The 15,942-nt window shown below is 36.6% G+C and overlaps 1 pseudogene; it reads right to left on the bottom strand.

Annotated features, from left to right (window-relative positions):
- Window positions 1-12,934: 12,934 nt before the first annotated feature.
- LOC114867401 (beta-1,3-galactosyl-O-glycosyl-glycoprotein beta-1,6-N-acetylglucosaminyltransferase 4-like) lies at window positions 12,935-15,548 on the bottom strand (annotated as a pseudogene).
- Window positions 15,549-15,942: the final 394 nt, after the last annotated feature.

The following is a 15,942-nucleotide window of genomic DNA, read 5'->3' as shown; positions in this document are numbered from 1 at the left end:
CACACTAATGAAAAGTGAAAATTTAACAAAAACCACACGATATTTAAACGCTCACAAGTCGAAAACTATAAAAGATACGAGGACGCTGATTTACACGGAGAACGTTGAAAGATGATAGACGCTTTTGACGTTGAAATGACGTTTCTACGCCAAAGTATGATGATGATAGACGCTCATGAAAAGAGGGAAGTTGACAGAAAGTTGAACGATGATTCCCATAGACGACCATTATAAAAAAACGACGGAAAACGTTGAATAACGTTAAAAGTTGAAAAGCTGAAAACGTGAAAAGTAATAGCCTGCATCGTCTAACGATGACGCACGTTTAGAACGTTGAACGATGATTCTGCGATGAAGCGTTGAGAAGTAGATAGCAACCGAAAAACGGGGCGAAATAATACGAATAATAACTAGAAAAAGTAATTTCTCGAGAAATTACGTGGGAGAGCTGATCTGCTGCCGCAACGATGACAAACGCTGATTAAGCTGCTGACGTCAAAAAGTTGACTACGTCCAAAAGTTGACTACGTCCAAAAGTTGACTACGGCAAAACGATGAAAACGATGAAACGAGAAAACGTTGACAAAGATTAAAACGATGACAAAAGATGGCGATTAAAAAGATGGTGATTAAAAAGATGACCAAGGTCATACTATGACAATATTAAAGAGATGACAATGGATTCAAAAGTTGACCAATGTTAAAAGATGTCAAAGATTAAAAGGTTTGACCAATGTGCATTGTTGACAATCATAAATAAGCTGACTATCTTTTTGATTTGAAGAAAGTATTTGTAAATAATTACCTAACTGTGTAATATTTTAATAACTAGTAGAAACTTACCAGTCAGAAACAAAAATCTTGCCATTTAGGTAATAAATTACATTGTTGCTTTTATTTTGAAAGGATTTAGAGGTTGTGTGTGGGCGATTACTAAACTATAAAATAGTCATTAGATAGTCATAATTTATCATTCAATAGCAAGAATAGCCCTATTAAAGCAAAAGATTTAGATTTAGCCCTTCAGAATAAAAGCACCCTAATAAGTTTGAGTGGCTATTTACTGAACTCTAAAGTAGTCCCATTAACGATTGGTAAGTATTCAGAACCACAATTTTTTTTAATTAATCTTGCCATTAAAGGTAAATAAATTGTAATTGGTGCTTTTATTTTGAAAGGATTTAGAGGAAATGTGTGGGGGGTAATAGCGTAACTGTCAATTAGTCTTTAATTACCCATTCAAAGGCAAAAACAGTGCAGTTAAAGCTAATAATTGGCATTGGTGCTTTTATTTGAAAGGATGTAGAGGAAGCACGTGTGGGTAATTACTAAACTGTTAATCTATCTTTAAATAGCCATAATTACCAATCTAAAGTTGAAATATTGCTATTAAAGCTAATTATTTGGCTTGGTGCTTTTATTTTGAAAGGATTTAGAGGAAGTGTGTGCTTATTACTACACAATCCAATAGTGTAGTTGAGTAATCAGTAATAAGCATGGATCTGCTGTCTACACTGAGCATCAGCAGTTTGACCTGTCAGTGAAATCTGCAGCTGCGCCGTCGCCATGGAGACGAAAGGCGGGAAAATCAGGCTCACTCTGCTCTGTAAAAGCAGAGTTTTCACCCTGTATAAACAGGCTTGTTCCAGCTAAACCATGATAGTTATCACAAAATTATTTCATTTTACGAGTCCCAAGGCTTCAATGAGCAAATGGTGTGAATTTTATGTTTGAGGATAAAAGCTTGTAGCCACAGTGGCAATTTCAAAATATGTCTCCTCTGTTTTTCTTCCCAGACGTCTGCCGAAAATTATCATTAGAGTCTATGGGAGAATTTCGGGATCTCTCTGCACTTTGAGGTTGATAGCGACTAAAGTATAGGTCTGAGGGTATATCCAGACACATCATTAGAAAGAAGACAAGTATGACTACGATTTAGTGAAGTAATTACGTTGATAGAGTAAAAATTGTGGCTGTAGTGACGAGTTAGAGACAGAAGTTCTGTCTTAAAAAGGCGCACCTTCTCACTGTAGCTGTGACATCACGCACTCTAACTGACCCAACACACACTAATGGAAAAGCTGAAAATTTAACAAAAACCACACCATATTTAAACGCTCACAAGTCGAAAACTATAAAAGATACGAGGACGCTGATTTACACGGAGAACGCTGAAAGATGATAGACGCTTTTGACGTTGAAATGACGTTTCTACGCCAAAGTATGACGATGACAGAAGCTGACGAAAAGAGGCAAGTTGACAAAAAGTTGAACGATGATTCCCATAGACGACCATTATAAAAAAACGACGAAAAACGTTGAATAACGTTAAAAGTTGAAAAGCTGAAAACGTGAAAAGTAATAGCCTGCATCGTCTAACGATGACGCACGTTTAGAACGTTGAACGATGATTCTACGATGAAGCGTTGAGAAGTAGATAGCGACCGAAAAACGGGGCGAAATAATAAGAATAACTAGAAAAAGTAATTTCTCGAGAAATTACGTGGGAGAGCTGATCTGCTGCCGCAACGATGACAAGCGCTGATTAAGCTGCTGACGTCAAAAAGTTGACTACATCCAAAAGTTGACTACGGCAAAACGATGAAAACGAGGAAACGATGACAAAGATTAAAACGATGACAAAAGATGGCGATTAAAAACATGATGATTAAAAAGATGACCAAGGTCATACTAAGACAAGATTAAAATATGACAATGACTCAAAAGTTGACCAAGGTAAAAAGATGTCAAAGATTAAAAAGTTGACCAGAGTGCATTGTTGACAATCATAAATAAGCTCACTATCTTTTTGATTTGAAGAAAGTATTTGTAAATAATTACCTAACTGTGTAATAGTTTTATAACTATTAAAAATTTACCAGTCAGAAACAAAAATCTTGCCATTTAAGATAATAAATTACATTGGTGCTTTTATTTTGAAAGGATTTAGAGGTTGTGTGTGAGTGATTACTAAATTATAAAATAGTCATTAGATAGTCATAATTTATCATTCAATAGAAACAATAGCCCTATTAAAGCAAAAATATTTAGATTTAGCCCTTTCAGAATAAAAGCACCCTAATAAGTTTGAGTGGCTATTTACTGAACTCTAAAGTAGTCTCATTAACGATTGGTTAGTATTCAGAACCACAAACTTTCTAATCAATCTTGCCATTTAAAAGTAAAAAATTGTAATTGGTGCTTTTATTTTGAAAGGATTTAGAGGAAATGTGTGGGGGTAATAGCGTAACTGTCAACTAGTCTTTAAATAATCATAATTACCCATTCAAAGGCAAAAACAGTGCAGTTAAAGCTAATAATTGGCATTGGTGCTTTTATTTTGAAAGGATGTAGAGGAAGCATGTGTGGGTCATTACTAAACTGTTAATCTATATTTAAACAGTCATAATTACCCATCTAAAAGCAGAAATATTGCTATTAAAGCTAATTATTTGGCTTGGTGCTTTTATTTTGAAAGGATTTAGAGGAAGTGCGTGCTTAATTACTACACAATCCAATAGTGTAGTTGAGTAATCAGTAACAAGCATGGAACTGCTGTCTACACTGAGCATCAGAAGTTTGACCTGTCAGTGAAATCTGCAGCTGCGCTGTCGCCATGGAGACGAAAGGCGGGAAAATCAGGCTCACTCTGCTCTGTAAAAAGCAGAGTTTCACCCTGTATAAACAGGCTTGTTTCAGCTAAACCATGATAGTTATCACAAAAATTATTTCATTTTACGAGTCCCAAGGCTTCAATGAGCAAATGGTGTGAATTTTATGTTTAAGGACAAAAGCTTGTAGCCACAGTGGCAATTTCAAAATATGTCTCCTCTGTTTTTCTCCTCAGACGTCTGCCAAAAATTATCATTAGAGTCAATGGGAGAATTTCAGGATCTCTCTGCACTTTGAGGTCGATAGCGACTAAAGTATAGGTCTGAGGGTATATCCAGACACATCATTAGAAAGAAGACAAGTATGACTACGATTTAGTGAAGTAATTACGTTGATAGAGTAAAATTGTGGCTGTAGTGACGAGTTAGAGACAGAAGTTCTGTCTTAAAAAAGCGCACCTTCTCACTGTAGCTGTGACATCACGCACTCTAGCAGAGCCAATACACACTAATGGAAAAGCTGAAAATTTAACAAAAACCACACGATATTTAAACGCTCACAAGTTGAAAACTATAAAAGATACGAGGACGCTGATTTACACGGAGAACGATGAAAGATGATAGATGATTTTGACGTTGAAATGACGTTTCTACGCCAAAGTATGACGATGATAGACGCTGATGAAAAGAGTGAAGTTGACAGAAAGTTGAACGATGATTCCCATAGACGACCATTATAAAAAAACGACGAAAAACGTTGAATACGTTAAAAGTTTAAAAGCTGAAAACGTGAAAGTAATAGCCTGCATCGTCTAACGATGACGCACGTTTAGAACGTTGAACGATGATTCTACGATGAAGCGTTGAGAAGTAGATAGCGACCGAAAAACGGGGCGAAATAATAAGAATAATAATAATAAAGAGCGAAGATCTCAATAGTGTGAGAGCTGTTCAGCTCTCCCACTAATAATAAAGAGCGAAGATCTCAATAGTGTGAGAGCTGTTCAGCTCTCCCACTAATAATAAAGAGCGAAGATCTCAATAGTGTGAGAGCTGTTCAGCTCTCCCACTAATAATAAAGAGCGAAGATCTCAATAGTGTGAGAGCTGTTCAGCTCTCCCACTAATAAAGAGCGAAGATCTCAATAGTGTGAGAGCTGTTCAGCTCTCCCACTAACTAGAAAAAGTAATTTCTCGAGAAATTACGTGGGAGAGCTGATCTGCTGCCGCAACGATGACAAACGCTGATTAAGCTGCTGACGTCAAAAAGTTGACTACGGCAAAACGATGAAAACGATGAAAACGAGAAAACGTTGACAAAGATTAAAACGATGACAAAAGATGGCGATTAAAAAAATGATGATTAAAAATATGACCAAGGTCATACTATGACAATATTAAAGAGATGACAATGATTCAAAAGTTGACCACGGTTAAAAGATGTCAAAGATTAAAAAGTTGACCAAGGGGCATTGTTGACAATCATAAATAAGCTGACTATCTTTTTGATTTGAAGAAAGTATTTGTAAATAATTACCTAACTGTGTAATATTTTAATAACTAGTAGAAATTTACCAGTCAGAAACAAAAATCTTGCCATTTAAGGTAATAAATTACATTGGTGCTTTTATTTTGAAAGGATTTAGAGGTTGTGTGTGGGCAATTACTAAATTATAAAATAGTCATTAGATAGTCATAATTATCATTCAATAGCAAGAATAGCCCTATTAAAGCAAAAGATTTAGATTTAGCCCTTTCAGAATAAAAGCACCCTAATAAGTTTGAGTGGCTATTTACTGAACTCTAAAGTAGTCCCATTAACGATTGGTAAGTATTCAGAACCACAAATTTTTTAATCAATCTTGCCATTAAAGGTAATAAATTGTAATTGGTGCTTTTATTTTGAAAGGATTTAGAGGAAATGTGTGGGGGTAATAGCGTAACTGTCAATTAGTCTTTAATTACCCATTCAAAGGCAAAACAGTGCAGTTAAAGCTAATAATTGGCATTGGTGCTTTTATTTTGAAAGGATGTAGAGGAAGCATGTGTGGGTCATTACTAAACTGTTAATCTATATTTAAACAGTCATAATTACCCATCTAAAAGCAGAAATATTGCTATTAAAGCCAATTATTTGGCTTGGTGCTTTTATTTTGAAAGGATTTAGAGGAAGTGTGTGCTTAATTACTACACAATCCAATAGTGTAGTTGAGTGATCAGTAACAAGCATGGAACTGCTGTCTACACTGAGCATCAGGAGTTTGACCTGTCAGTGAAATCTGCAGCTGCGCCGTCGCCATGGAGACGAAAGGCGGGAAAATCAGGCTCACTCTGCTCTGTAAAAGCAGAGTTTCACCCTGTATAAACAGGCTTGTTTCAGCTAAACCATGATAGTTATCACAAAAATTATTTCATTTTACGAGTCCCAAGGCTTCAATGAGCAAATGGTGTGAATTTTATGTTTAAGGACAAAAGCTTGTAGCCACAGTGGCAATTTCAAAATATGTCTCCTCTGTTTTTCTCCTCAGACGTCTGCCAAAAATTATCATTAGAGTCAATGGGAGAATTTCAGGATCTCTCTGCACTTTGAGGTCGATAGTGACTAAAGTATAGGTCTGAGGGTATATCCAGACACATCATTAGAAAGAAGACAAGTATGACTACGATTTAGAGAAGTAATTACGTTGATAGAGTAAAATTGTGGCTGTAGTGACGAGTTAGAGACAGAAGTTCTGTCTTAAAAAAGCGCACCTTCTCACTGTAGCTGTGACATCACGCACTCTAGCAGAGCCAATACACACTAATGGAAAAGCTGAAAATTTAATTAAAACCACACGATATTTAAACGCTCACAAGTTGAAAACTATAAAAGATACGAGGACGCTGATTTACACGGAGAACGATGAAAGATGATAGATGCTTTTGACGTTGAAATAACGTTTCTACGCCAAAGTATGACGATGATAGACGCTGATGAAAAGAGGGAAGTTGACAGAAAGTTGAACGATGATTCCCATAGACGACCATTATAAAAAAACGACGAAAAACGTTGAATAACGTTAAAAGTTTAAAAGCTGAAAACGTGAAAAGTAATAGCCTGCATCGTCTAACGATGACGCACGTTTAGAACGTTGAACGATGATTCTACGTTGAAGCGTTGAGAAGTAGATAGCGACCGAAAAACGGGGCGAAATAATAAGAATAACTAGAAAAAGTAATTTCTCGAGAAATTACGTGGGAGAGCTGATCTGCTGCCGCAACGATGACAAACGCTGATTAAGCTGCTGACGTCAAAAAGTTAACTGCGTCCAAAAGTTGACTACGTCCAAAAGTTGACTACGGCAAAACGATGAAAACGAGGAAACGATGACAAAGATTAAAACGATGACAAAAGATGGCGATTAAAAACATGATGATTAAAAAGATGACCATGGTCATACTAAGACAAGATTAAAATATGACAATGACTCAAAAGTTGACCAAGGTAAAAAGATGTCAAAGATTAAAAAGTTGACCAGAGTGCATTGTTGACAATCATAAAGAAGCTCACTATCTTTTTGATTTGAAGAAAGTATTTGTAAATAATTACCTAACTGTGTAATAGTTTAATAACTATTAAAAATTTACCAGTCAGAAACAAAAATCTTGCCATTTAAGATAATAAATTACATTGGTGCTTTTATTTTGAAAGGATGTAGAGGTTGTGTGTGAGTGATTACTAAATTATAAAATAGTCATTAGATAGTCATAATTTATGATTCAATAGCAACAATAGCCCTATTAAAGCAAAAGATTTAGATTTAGCCCTTTCAGAATAAAAGCACCCTAATAAGTTTGAGTGGCTATTTACTGAACTCTAAAGTAGTCTCATTAACGATTGGTTAGTATTCAGAACCACAAACTTCTAATCAATCTTGCCATTAAAAGTAAAAAATTGTAATTGGTGCTTTTATTTTGAAAGGATTTAGAGGAAATGTGTGGGGGTAATAGCGTAACTGTCAACTAGTCTTTAAATAATCATAATTACCCATTCAAAGGCAAAAACAGTGCAGTTAAAGCTAATAATTGGCATTGGTGCTTTTATTTTGAAAGGATTTAGAGGAAATGTGTGGGGGTAATAGCGTAACTGTCAATTAGTCTTTAATTACCCATTCAAAGGCAAAAACAGTGCAGTTAAAGCTAATAATTGGCATTGGTGCTTTTATTTTGAAAGGATGTAGAGGAAGCACATGTGGGTAATTACTAAACTGTTAATCTATCTTTAAATAGTCATAATTACCCATCTAAAAGTTGAAATAATGCTATTAAAGCTAATTATTTGGCTTGGTGCTTTTATTTTGAAAGGATTTAGAGGAAGCGTGTGCTTAATTACTACACAATCCAATAGTGTAGTTGAGTAATCAGTAATAAGCATGGAACTGCTGTCTACACTGAGCATCAGCAGTTTGACCTGTCAGTCAAATCTGCAGCTGCGCCGTCGCCATGGAGACGAAAGGCGGGAAAATCAGGCTCACTCTGCTCTGTAAAAGCAGAGTTTCACCCTGTATAAACAGGCTTGTTCCAGCTAAACCATGATAGTTATCACAAAAATTATTTCATTTTACGAGTCCCAAGGCTTCAATGAGCAAATGGTGTGAATTTTATGTTTAAGGACAAAAGCTTGTAGCCACAGTCGCAATTTCAAAATATGTCTCCTCTGTTTTTCTCCCCAGACGTCTGCCGAAAATTATCATTAGAGTCTATGGGAGAATTTCGGGATCTCTCTGCGCTTTGAGGTTGATAGCGACTAAAGTATAGGTCTGAGGGTATATCCAGACACATCATTAGAAAGAAGACAAGTATGACTACGATTTAGTGAAGTACTTATGTTGATAGAGTAAAAATTGTGGCTGTAGTGACGAGTTAGAGACAGAAGTTCTGTCTTAAAAAAGCGCACCTTCTCACTGTAGCTGTGACATCACGCACTCTAACAGAGCCAATACACACTAATGGAAAAGCTGAAAATTTAACAAAAACCACACGATATTTAAACGCTCACAAGTCGAAAACTATAAAAGATACGAGGACGCTGATTTACACGGAGAACGTTGAAAGATGATAGACGCTTTTGACGTTAAAATGACGTTTCTACGCCAAAGTATGACGATGATAGACGCTGATGAAAAGAGGGAAGTTGACAGAAAGTTGAACGATGATTCCCATAGACGACCATTATAAAAAAACGACGGAAAACGTTGAATAACGTTAAAAGTTGAAAAGCTGAAAACGTGAAAAGTAATAGCCTGCATCGTCTAACGATGACGCACGTTTAGAACGTTGAACGATGATTCTGCGATGAAGCGTTGAGAAGTAGATAGCGACCGAAAAACGGGGCGAAATAATAAGAATAATAATAATAAAGAGCGAAGATCTCAATAGTGTGAGAGCTGTTCAGCTCTCCCACTAATAATAATAAAGAGCGAAGATCTCAATAGTGTGAGAGCTGTTCAGCTCTCCCACTAATAATAAAGAGCGAAGATCTCAATAGTGTGAGAGCTGTTCAGCTCTCCCACTAATAATAATAATAATAAAGAGCGAAGATCTCAATAGTGTGAGAGCTGTTCAGCTCTCCCACTAATAAAGAGCGAAGATCTCAATAGTGTGAGAGCTGTTCAGCTCTCCCACTAATAAAGAGCGAAGATATCAATAGTGTGAGAGCTGTTTAGCTCTCCCACTAATAAAGAGCGAAGATCTCAATAGTGTGAGAGCTGTTCAGCTCTCCCACTAATAATAAAGAGCGAAGATATCAATAGTGTGAGAGCTGTTCAGCTCTCCCACTAATAAAGAGCGAAGATATCAATAGTGTGAGAGCTGTTCAGCTCTCCCACTAAATATACTACACAAGTTTTTCTTTGAGAAAGTTAAAGGTTGCAAAAGTTTAAAAGTACACCTGATCCTAAGGAGAATGCTAATAGGAAATCATCCAACAATCATAGGTTAACAGAGCTGACAGGACAAACCTGATGTGGAAACAAAATTGTAAACATGTTATAATTTTACCACGCAATATAGGGGTGAAAGTTATAATAAAAGTTTGAAATGGGTAAACCTAGACCTAATCACCCTAAAAAAAACGAATATTCTAATACAAAGTCATGCAGCAATCATTGCAAGGGTCACTCCTTCTTACACCAGTTTCAGATAGGGTGCTAACATTTACTCTATTGACCATTAATCATAAAACATTATGCATTAGGCAGCGCTAAAAATCTGCATATATTGCAGGATGCTCTAATGCTGACTTTATTCATCAAGAAATTCTGAAACATTTAAAGTGTTCGAGACATTAATAGTGTAGCTGAATACATCTACTGTATATAAGAAAAAGGACAAAGCTAAAAAAAATCTATCTCTCGATGGGTAAAAATTGTTGTAAATGCTTAATACTGTAACATGAACCTATTATAATAGTAATTGAATTAAATGCTTTAACACACAGTATAATGTAGAAGCAGAAAATATAAATATTAAATAAAAACAGAAATACAAAACAAAATGGAAGATTTTAATGTTTGCGTTTATCATGATATTATCTGAGGTAAATTTGTGTGGTAATTAAACTGTAAAATAGTCTCATTACTAGTCATAAATAGCAAGTCAAAAGTCAGCTGTGCCGATGTCATGGAGATTATTCTCCAAAGGCAGGAAACTCCACAGATCAGTTCATTCAGTTGTAGTGAAGCTAATTTGCACCCCATTGAGCACAGGACATTACTGTATACTGTAGCTGAAATACTGTAGGACGTAGCTGAAGAGATTTCTACAGATGGAGAGAAATACTTGCTACTAAGGCTTATGGGTAAATTAACCGTTCTTGTGTTTGTATTGTTATAGTTAAAGTTAGGATTTAAGTAAGTTTATAACTTTTAATTTTACTTTTTGTTCATGAAATGCATTCTTCTTGTTTTATGTGCACCCTGAGGGAGGAGAGTGACCCTCAGGGTGCAGTGATACTGTACATTGTATGTGTAAAAATTATTGGGGTTTGCACTCTACTAAGAGAGCACCAAAAAAGAGACAATCTCTCAGAAATATCGACTGTGAAGTGAACAGGACACAGATATTCTCTTTATAGATTAGCATAGGAATTAGCTACTGTACACAGTTAGTCAATTAGTTTAGCTTAGCTCTTGCTAAATATTTATTTCATTAAGCGAAGACTTGAATGTTGCAACAGTCTCAAAGTTGTAAACCTAAGGCAAATATGAATATTTTAATACAAAATCATGTCCAAAGACGCTTCTGGAGTACATACATCAAATAAGTATCAAGCATGTACTTACGCTTGGGAAAGCAGCAAGTGGATCACGTCTTGTAGGAACAGAGCCCCTCTTCACTTGTACTTCTAACACACCAGGAGTGTCTTAACATGAAACAGGGAGTCATATAAATGTACCAGAATGTCCAAAATGTGAATTTTGCATGTGCATGGACCTTGTTAACTACATTTGCTCTGTTTATAGATGTGTGTTTGTATGGTTTCTCTCTGTTTTCTGTCCTCTTGCTGTTGTAAGGTGCAATTTCCCCGCTGTGGGACTAATAAAGGCATTCTTCTCATTATTATTATTTTTTACTCCACCACCTCAAGGTCTGTCAGCTGTTGTGAGAATGAACTGCCAACATTTTTATTCTAGAAAAAAATGTGTTGTAGTTACTTAAATTAACCAGGTGTGGCAGTTTGTACTTCATACTATACCCATTCACATGTGTACTGTATGTGTATTTTACCGCATATTGCCCTTGCTGAATACATGTTAGAAATGTAGAAATTATCATAGGCTTTTACTTGACAATAGTTACAATATTAAAACATTTACCCACATAACACGACTTTACTCTTCTTCCAGACAACTTTCACATTTTTCCAGCAAAACAACATTCTGTCAGACTAGGGCAGGCGTCGGACCCACATGCACAGCACAGAGGCGAGATGATGGTTAAACACAGGTTTATTTTGCAAGGCAGGGTCAGACGGTCCAGGTCATACACAAAGGCTCAGGGAGCAGGCAATCTCTAGTCCAGTAATCAGGCAAGGTTCGGTACACAGGAGGTCTCGGTGAAGGTACAGGCAAGGATTAAGCAAACTCACGGTCAGATGGTCAGTCACGGTTCTTTCACAGGCGGCGGTACAAACGAGGTTCAGGCAGGAAACAATGGTCAAGGCAATCAGGGTCAAACACAAGAGGCTATACATGAATCGCTGGAAAGAAGTTCGGAACTTAACAATCTGGCGGCTTGAGTCTGTGCGAGGTGGATGCTATATACTGGTAGGTGATTACTTAATTACTGACAGGTGTGGATACTGAGAACCGGTAAGTGAACAGCTGACTGAAACAGGAAGTAACAAAATAAAACAGGACATGGCGTGACAACAAGACATGGCGTGAAACATGACACATTCCCACCTAGTGCTGACAATGCTGACTATAATTGATGTAATGCTCAGTCAGTCTATCACAGCTTGGCTCAAGATCAGTTAAGCATGAATAAAAATCAAATTTAGTTTATAATCAGTCTAAATAAAAGCTTTAATCTTGACAGGTATTGATCTTGTTAGATTGAGAGACATGAGAAATGTCAAAGGTCAAGCAGGCTGATCCTGTAACAGGTTAGCAGCTCTAAAAGTGTCTAAAAAGGCAAGGCCCAGGTAGAAACAAGCCTTATTAGTGAGACTTTGTGAAATATAAGTTTAATCTCTGCAGCACATTTCCTTAAACCCCTGACTCTACATCACTCTGTTGGTATTGTGTTTTTAGATTAAGATGATTAAACGGAAGTGAACAAATAAAACTTATTTTGAAATACATATGTTAACAGTGCTTTAAGCAGTAAAGTAAAAGATCTGTGCACCTTTTCAACACTGTCACTTGCCTGTAGTACTTCAGAACACAGAAACAGTGTAGTTGTTCTCCTCCAGCCCCTTTGGATTAAACATTAGCAGCACTTCGTGTGACATGTTTTGCATTTTTTAAAACCTCAATTTGTTTCTTAAGCAGATTCTGTGTTGTCTTCTCTTAATCATGTACATACATTATTTACATGAGATATTATGAATTATCCAATTTAAATAACAAAATAAAAGTCAAAAACAGAATCAGAAATATAATTATTAAAATCAATGCTTTTGAATATGGACAGTAGATGCATGTAAACAGATGGTACAATCATTGAGAAAAGAGAAATTATTTTACAAGAAAATGTTTATTTGAAAAATCTTATCTTAGAATTTTTACTGATAATCAAAAATATCTAAATAGATTGATTGTCTGTGTTGTAAATTTCAAATCAACCCTTTGAACAGTTTAGAGATGATCTTGACTGAAAAATTATGTTTCTTTCTGTCAACTTCGCCTCAAGACACTGAACAGCAATAGGGTCCACATTGGTGTTAAACTTGTTAGCAAACCAGTGACCATAGTTGAGTAACCAATGAATCTCTGCTGCACCATAAATACAAACATCACATACATATACTCCTGTACACGGTGGGTAAAGGCTGCCCTCTAATAATGACCACTTCACCAGCCTGGTCTTGCTCATCAGGTCGGTGATGTCAGGGTGAGATCTGGGCACCTCTCAAGGTACGCCAGGCAGTCGGACAATGGTGGCCCAGAAGTATTCATCTGGGGAGTAGGTGTCCTCTATGGGGTGCCAAATGTAAAAGGAGCACCTATAACTAGTTTTCTCACATTTAACTAAATGACACAACATGTTTTCTCACATTTAGTTAAATGTGCAAATGTTAAATGTAAATGTTAAATGTAAATGTTAAATGTAAATGTTAAATGTAAAGGTTAAATGTAAATGTTAAATGTTAAATGCTAAATGCTAAATGTAAATGTTAAATGTAAATGTTAAATGCTAAATGTTAAATGTAAATGTTAAATGTAAATGTTAAATGTTAAATGTAAATGTTAAATGTTAAATGTAAATGTTAAATGTTGGCCGAGTGTAAAACTGAATATTCATGAATGTGCAAGTAGACTCCATCCCTACCCTCAAACAGCGCTGGTCTAAGATCAGAGACGCGAACTCAATCACCTCAAACAGTGCGCGCAAACCTCGCCCACATCTGATCTGGAAACTTTTGTTTTTAGCCTGGACGTAACTTCGGCTAGCTAGTATAGTTAGCCAACTAATTCTCCACCGGCGCCACAGAAATATTCTTTTTAAACCTACTTGACTCCTCATTAATGGTGTTTACGACAGAACGGCAGTTTGAAGCGGAGCCTCAGCCCGCACACCTGCCGTTACAGCACGTGCAATCTCCCCCAACGGGAGGGAGTCGGAGCTGGCGGCCATGATGGCTTCGACTTCAAGCTTCTCTCCAGTATTTTCGTGCACCGATTCAGAGTCAGATGTGGGCGGAGCTATGCGTACTGTTTGACGTGTTTGAGTTTGCGTCTCCGATCTGAGACCAGCGCTGTTTGAGAGTAGGGATGGAGTCTACTTGCCCATTCATGAATATTCAGTATTACACTCGGCGAACATTTAACATTTACATTTAACATTTAACATTTAACATTTACATTTAACATTTACATTTAACATTTAACATTTAGATTTAACATTTACATTTAACATTTAGATTTAACATTTAACATTTAACATTTACATTTAACATTTATATTTAACATTTAGATTTAACATTTAACATTTACATTTATATTTAACATTTACATTTAGACTTTTGCACATTTAACTAAATGTGAGAAAACATGTTGTGTCATTTAGTTAAATGTGAGAAAACTAGTTATAGGTGCTACTTTTACATTTGGCACCCCATAGTCCTCTGACCAAGCTAAAAAGTCTCTGACTACAACTGAGGAGTTCATGAACACATTAATTCTCGTGACAGGACAAAATAGGTGCTGCCAGAGAACACCTCTATGTTGTGTGGTGGTGGGGCCTTTCTAACATTCATTCTTGCTGGTAATTTTTTATATTCAAAGTCAGCATCTTTCACCTCGTAGTGAAAACCGTACCTGTCCTTCTTAAACTGAGGTGGCCTGCATGTCTCCAACATATTAGCACCGTTCAGCTTCTTTAGTTCTGACACCAGCTCAATGTTGGGCCTGAGGGGGAAATCTTGACCACACAGGTTGATGATGTACTTCCACTTCACTTCTGACTGCAAAAGGTCTAAAAAACAGTTTAAATCAGCTTTTAACCGAGTGAAACCTGCATAAATGACGTTCTCCAGCTTGGAGGCGATGAAGACGTTGGGCAAACAGTGAGCCAGACCTTCCATAGCTGCTTTGAACTGAGCTGAAGACTTCAGATCAGAGTGAATGCAGTAGATGTTACTGGGTGAGTACGTCGCTCTGATCAGTCTCTCCACCATCCATGGATGTTTATGTACAACCAGAGCGTAAGCGATGGGAAAGTCTTTCTCTTCATCTGAGACACAGACGTCATCATAACCTCTGACCTTTCGGAATAATGAGCAGTTTAATGTGAGGTAGATCAGATTTTCATGATTGTCCTTCACAATTTGTTTCTGCCTGTTGGTCAGAGATTTACTAAGTTCCTCTAGGATCATGTTATATATGGGGGAGCAGTCAATATTGTATTTATGAACCATCTTAATATCATTTGAAGGAGCTGGAGGATGTAAACGATCAGGGATGTCACTATATTTCACGTAGACTAGTAAAAAAATGGAAAAGGTCAACACAGAAAAAAAGAACCTACAAATCTCTCTTTTTCCCGTCCAGAGAGAGAAGCCTTTACTTTTCATTCTAGGATCAGAGAGAAGAAACCAAAGCCATCAGTTTAATGTAAATTAACCTAAAACCCAAATATGTAATGAATTATATAATTATCAACTCCACTCACTTAGTTCTGTAAACAGGGTCCAGATGTCGATCATACAATTTAATCACGTCCGTCTGTAGAAGTTCCAGAAACGAGGATGCATTTAGTTAAAAACTGATCAATGACTACAGAGGACTACAGAGAGGAAAAAATCCCTCTTTTATAGAAGAACCCTCCAGCAGAACCAGGCTCAATGTGGGCCAACATCTGCCTCGACCTTTTGGAGTGAGAACAACAACACAGGCAGGACAGATGGACCAGCAACAGAATTGGTTGGACCAGTAACTGAAAACAGAAAAGATGGTTTGACCAGTACCTGAACACACAAAGGATAGTTGGACAACACTGTTGACAGTTTACAAAATAAAGAAGATTCATCATCTTGTGACGCCAATCATTGCATTTTTTAATATAAAGCCTTGCATTGTCATTGAGAAAACACTTCAGAGTAGACTCTGCTGCCAGGTCTGGTTAGT

This window comes from Betta splendens, chromosome 12 (genome assembly GCF_900634795.4).
Source record: "Betta splendens chromosome 12, fBetSpl5.4, whole genome shotgun sequence".
Taxonomy (NCBI): Eukaryota; Metazoa; Chordata; class Actinopteri; order Anabantiformes; family Osphronemidae; genus Betta; species Betta splendens.
This window is presented reverse-complemented; position numbering and strand designations above follow the sequence as displayed.